Genomic DNA, 5,885 nt, shown 5'->3' with positions numbered 1-5,885 from the left:
CATCCCTGGTGGTCTCGCTTTACTCAGAAACAAAGGAGACAGTGTTGTTGTTGTTGTTTTTAAACTGTTTACCAAAGGGGGTGAGTGGGTAGGGCTAAGATATCAGTATGCGGGGGTCGGGAATAGAAAGGGAAGGGAAAAGGAGAAAATCCTAGTAGCGATGTACTAAGGATGTGTTTGGGCTTAGCAAGATTGCCGGGCCGCATGGAACTCCCTACTGAAGTTGGACACCTTTGGTTTGCTGTGCTGCCCATTCTCAGAGCTATGTTGTTTTCAGCACTGGTATAAGAGTGGACGAGGTTGTCTGAATTATTGCAGACTAACGATTTTGCAGGTGGGTGGAGGATCAAAGAAGCAACCAAGCTGAGGATGAACGTAATAGACCCATTTATGCATAGGAACTTCACAACTTGACTGCATTATCTGTCGCCGATGGTCTGAATACAGGTTTGCAGGCCCAGCGACGGCACTCTGCCTAGCAGCAGAGTTAGCACCCACTGTATGCCAATGGTGGCAAGCTCCGGAAAATCTTCCTGAGAGGACTTGCCAACTGCAAGATGAGTCGGGGTGGGGCTGTGGCTACGAAGAACAACAGACTGTCGTGCAACTGTGCGCTGAGCACGCAAACAAGTTTTACTCGGATTGTACACTGGGGAATCCTGTTGGGAATCATAAAAGACCAATTCATTTCCTCCTACCCCACTTCACCCTTCGGGGTCGCAAGCAAGTAAATACAGTGTGGACACTAAAGCCAACTGGCGCCGCGTGGCGATGACGTCATCTGCGGGGGCGGAAGCAACTACTGTTTGTGTGTAGTCCGTAGAAGCAGTTTGAAGATATTTTCATATATTCCCTGTAAACAGTAGCGAACTTATTCATCTGACTTCTGCAGTTTGAGGTGGCAGCAAAATGTCTGCAGCTCCCAATCACGCTCATCACCACCTGTTACCATGGAAGCGCTCGGGTAGTTAGGACCCGGCGACTGCGTGTTACGTCATCGCCCAAGCGCATGTAAGGACTGGTGGCTCCGCCCTGTCCTAAGGGAGGGGCTGTACTCCTGAGGACTTTACCCACAGTGCCCAAGGACTCTTGGATAATTTTGATCGCTATCAGACGCCGTCGGCGCCCAACCCTACCTATTTTTCAGGGGCAATCCCCGACCACCTTCACCCAAGCTAGCCTCCCTGCAGCCCCGCCCCTTCCCGGAGGCCCCGCCCCTCGTGAATCAGCTGATCTCAGGGACCCGCTGGCTTGTGAAGCTCCCGCCGGATGCAGACTGGGGTGCTGCTGGTGGAGCGTCAGGTGAGCGAGGGTGAGTCCCCGCTCGGCCCTTGGCTTCGCAGGGCTCATCTGCTCGGCTCTCCTGTGTGCGGGAGGCCGGGGGTCCCAGAGAGAGGCAGAGGCGCAGGCCGAGGCCCGGGAGCGCGTTTGGTGAGTCACAGAGACGGCGCCCGCGTCTTCCAAAAAGCCTGCGTGCGACCGACTGCGCCTGCCCTCCAAGGAGCACCGGTCGCGGCCCCTTGTCCCGGCCCCAGGTTCTCCCACTCGCCCCTTTACCTCCCTCCTCAGACGGGGCGCCACTCCATTGGTGTCAGCGGCGCGAAATTCTTTCAAGACCCCCCCTTCCCGCCTCCACCCACGCTGCCTTTCCCTTACTTATTCATGAGGATTTATTGAATGCCCACTCTAGCCGCTTAGCAGATACACCGGAATCCCTGGCCTCGAACCTTGGTGAGTGTCCCAGGCGGGTTTGCCCCAGGGTGCAGGTCTCAGTCGGGGGTGGACCTAGTGTTTCGGTGGCTCGAGAGGGCGGTTGCAGAAAATGAAAATAACTCTGATACTAAGAATTAGTAGTTTAACCAAGTACTTTCACGTGTCAAGTGAACCATCAGAGAGTGAGAAGTTCTTTCAAGAAACGAACGACAGGAAAAGTAACGTAGTGTCTCTCATTAGGAAATGGTACTGGCGCTGGTGTTGGTCCTTTGGGTAATAGGGCTACTTTAAAGACAAGCAACTCTAGGTTGGCAGAAGTGTTGTACTCCTGCTTAGGGCTTTGCATGATGATGAGGGAAGAGGAAAAACACACTGGCTCAAGCGGCATATTCAAGTACAGTAGTCGCTCTAGTTTAGGAGGGAAAGGGAAATAACTTAAACACAAACGCAGATCCTTAGTCTATTGCCTTTTAGATTTGTTCGTGGCCATAAATGTTCTTTAAAAGGATTTAAAGAGTAAAATTGTGTGATGTGTTTTTATTCTGAACAGGTATCAAAATTCAGCAAGGTTATTGGTCCAGTTTTTCCCCCAGTTTATCAGATATGAATGATTTAGAGTGACTACTTGACCTTTGAGTTAATGAGAGTACGTAAGCGATTTAAAGCAGTAAAAGATTGGTTTTTACAGTAAATTGGAATATTTTAATCTCAATAATATAAACATAGTGGTTAAGATCCAAGGCTTTGAATATGGGCATACCTGACATCACATCCACTTATATCTTTAACTTGGGGAAAGTTACTTCTCTGTATCATTTTTTTTAATTCTGAGTTGAGAATTAAAGTACCTTCCTCATAATAGCGCCTCTACACTTAATGGTTCGTGTATCATATCTATTAAAGTGCCTAACAATGGTAAATGTTTGGTACATACTACCTATTTTTATAATCATTTCTTATTCCACTATCTCATGATCCACACTGACTCACGTTCTTCTAAATGGGAAAGAGAACTGAATATTTTTAGAGGAAAACTATAATTCACTTTTTATTTTTTATTTTTATAATTATTTTTTAATTTATTTTTTGTTTGTTTTTAAATGTTTATTTTTGAGGGGGGGGGAGAGACAAGGGGAGGGGCAGAGAGACAGGGTGACAGGATCAGAAGCACGTTCTGTGCTGACAGCAGCAAGTCTGATGTGGGGCTCGAACTCATGAACCCTGAGAACGTGACCTGAGCCGCAGTTGGACACATAACTGACTGAGCCACCCAGGTGCCCCTATAATTCACTTTTTAATTCAAAGGATGGTTTCCGGATAATTTTATAATACATTGACTTATAGTTATAGAAAATATGATTTTTGGTTGATCTGTAGTAACTTTGGGATTCAGTAAGCGTATTTTAATGTGGAGGACATGCTTTTGGAATCTGTACATAATTTAAATTTATTACTTAGTTTGCAAATTATGTCTAGTATTGGTATATTCAAGGTTCATAGTTGTAGCAAGAAAAATTCAAAGCTGTTTTACAGTATTGACATTTGAAAAGATAACGATCCAGAAAATAAAGTACCAAATGGGTCATTTTACGGGGGTTGAGTTGCATCATGTAAGCCTCTTGTTTTTTAAGTAGATATAAGCAATGTGAACTGGAATCCCTTCTGTCCAAATTTCAGCCTTTCAGAATTTAGGTTGTCATTTGAGACACCTTTGGGCATTTTGACTGTTAAAGACACAAGAATGTATTAAAAACTTGACCAAGATATGATTTCAGTTTTGTGTGGGTGGGTGGACAGAGTACTATTCATCTTCTACCTTTTCTTTTTTTAAAAAAAGCATGAGTTTATTTATTTATTTTTTAACTTTTTAAAAATTTATTTCTGAGAGAGACAGTGTGAGAAGAGGAGGGTCAGATACAGAGGTAGATACAGAATCTGAAACAGGCTCCAGGCTCTGAGCTAGCTGTCAGCACAGGGCCCGATGTGGGGCTCAAACCCACGAACCATAAGATCATGACCTGAGCCGAAGTCGGACACTTAACTGACTGAGCCACCCAGGCGCCCCAAAAAAGGCATGGGTTTATGCAGTATTGCTGCATCCATTCTAAAGGAATTTCCAAAGACTATGTCTGACTTGTAAAAACCTTCTATTAATTCTGTGTTAATATAACACTAGGTAAGATATGAGTGAAAAAAAAACTATGAAAGAAGGTAAAGACTGGTGATTATTGAGATGATGTAAAAGAAGGCCTACTTTTATGAAGTATGAGGTTGAACCCCTTTCACAAACACTCAGAAGAGTGCTGTGAGGATTTTAATGATTTTTAGATCATTTAGCCCTTTTTATAACTTTGTGGAATTAAACCTAGCACATATTCCACCTGTATTAGAGATTTTTCTCATAGAGCTTTTTGGGTTTTTGTAAACAATTTTTTTTGCTTGTCACTCTTCTCCAACCAGATAATTCAGTCATCTGTAATAAGAAAGTAGTAGATGTTGTAGGATATCAGTCCTTAAGAAAATCCATTGGCATAACCACAAATAAAATACCAACAAATTCTGACATGGTTCTTTTTAGTGTTGCATTTATTTTCCTATACCATCTCTATGTCATAGTGCTGCCTTTACATTATGTCTTGATGTTTGCTGCATCACACAATTGGTAGATTAGCTGAATAGTTGGTAAAGTAGCAGAACTAATTGATCCAAGTGGGTAGAGCAAAAATATTTAAATCAGTCAGGTAATTAGTACCTGTTTGCGTTTTTGTAGAGTTACTCTTTAATATATTAAAGACTTCTTTTTTTGAAGAAAATGTACATTTCTCTCAACTCCTACGAGAAAAAGACTGGGTCTGTTTCATAAAATTTCAGTTGGCCACCAGTGAACTATGTTCAAAGAGATCAACTTTAGTCTCATTAATTCCACAAATTAATCAACTCATGCTTCACTTATTACATATTACTTATAAAATTTATTTATTAAATACAAATTATTAAATACAATTCTTTTTTCTTAGTCATCAGTTCTTCTTTTCACATGATCTCCCTATTAGGAAGGTGGGGGTTAGACCCAATAATGGTCACTGGGGTGGGTAACTTTCATTCCAGGGTTCTTCTACAACCTAAATGTTCATTGAGCTGAATTCTTTTTTTTTTTTTTAATGTGTTATTTATTTTTGAGAGAGAGATCGAGTCAGCACGAGCAGTGGAGGGGCAGAGAGAGAGGGAGACACAGAATCTAAAGCAGGCTCCAGGCTCTGAGCTAGCTGTCAGCACAGAGCCCAACATGTGGCTCGAACCCACGAACTGTGAGATCACGACCTGAGCTGAAGTTGGACGCTTAACTGACTGAGCCACCCAGGCGCCCCATTGAGCTGAATTCTTAACTAAACTTAGGACAATTGTGCCGGAGCAAATATGTAACAAAGATGATAATAGAAGCTCTTTAAATAGCAATAAAGTAAAATAATCCAGCTGTACTTTAGTGGGAAAGGGGTAAACTGTAGTTTATTAATACAATGAAATACTATTCCTTAGTAAAAATGGTCTATTATTAATGTGGATATATCTCAAGTGTATAATATTGAGTGAAGAAGCAAGCTGCCAAAGTTGCCAAAGGATATACATACTATGGTGCATTTATGTAGTTTTTTCTTTTTCTTTTTTTTTTTTTTTTTTGAAGTTTATTTATTTTTGTGAGAGAGCATGTGCATGCCTGCAGGCACTGGAGGGAGGGTCAGAGAAAGAGGGAGAAAGAGAATCCCAAGCAGGCTCCACACTGTCAGCCCAGAGCCCAACTCTTGTCCCTGTCTTAGGAGCCAACCATGAAATCATGACCTCAGCAGAAAGCAAGAGTCAGATGCTTAATAACTCAGGCACCTGGTATTTATGTAGTTTTAAAACAGTATAGCTTACATTGATACATTGTATATTCATACACCTGTATCTAATGAAAGTATAAGAACATATATGGAAATGAGACACATTAAGTTTAGGAATAGTGGCTAACTCTGGGAGATAGGTTTGGGTATAATTTTCAGAAATCTGTGACACTTTTCCTTCTATTTTAAAAACAGCTGAAGCAAATATAAAAATATGTTAACATATGTTAAAACTGGTAGGTACATGGATTTGTTCATTTTTTTTTTTTACAGATTCGTGTATGATTAAGA

At 41.9% G+C, this 5,885-nt stretch overlaps 1 protein-coding gene across 3 annotated transcripts in view; it reads left to right on the top strand.

Moving 5' to 3' along the window:
• The first annotated feature begins 1,227 nt into the window (after positions 1-1,227).
• Positions 1,228-5,885, top strand: part of ALS2 (alsin Rho guanine nucleotide exchange factor ALS2) — a 71,725-nt gene continuing 67,067 nt past the window's right edge. Inside the window, exons 1-2 of one of the 3 annotated variants that reach the window (XM_077747567.1) lie at positions 1,411-1,431; positions 1,691-1,731. The gene's annotated coding sequence lies outside the window, so the exon portion shown is untranslated. Of the gene's footprint in view, positions 1,303-1,410; positions 1,432-1,570; positions 1,732-5,885 lie in introns of those variants that run through there. The other 2 variants (XM_077747568.1, XM_077747569.1) reach the window with 2 other exon arrangements.

The sequence above is a fragment of the Crocuta crocuta genome, unplaced genomic scaffold, assembly GCF_008692635.1.
Source record: "Crocuta crocuta isolate KB4526 unplaced genomic scaffold, BGI_CrCroc_1.0 scaffold159, whole genome shotgun sequence".
Lineage (NCBI taxonomy): Eukaryota > Metazoa > Chordata > Mammalia > Carnivora > Hyaenidae > Crocuta > Crocuta crocuta.
This window is presented reverse-complemented; position numbering and strand designations above follow the sequence as displayed.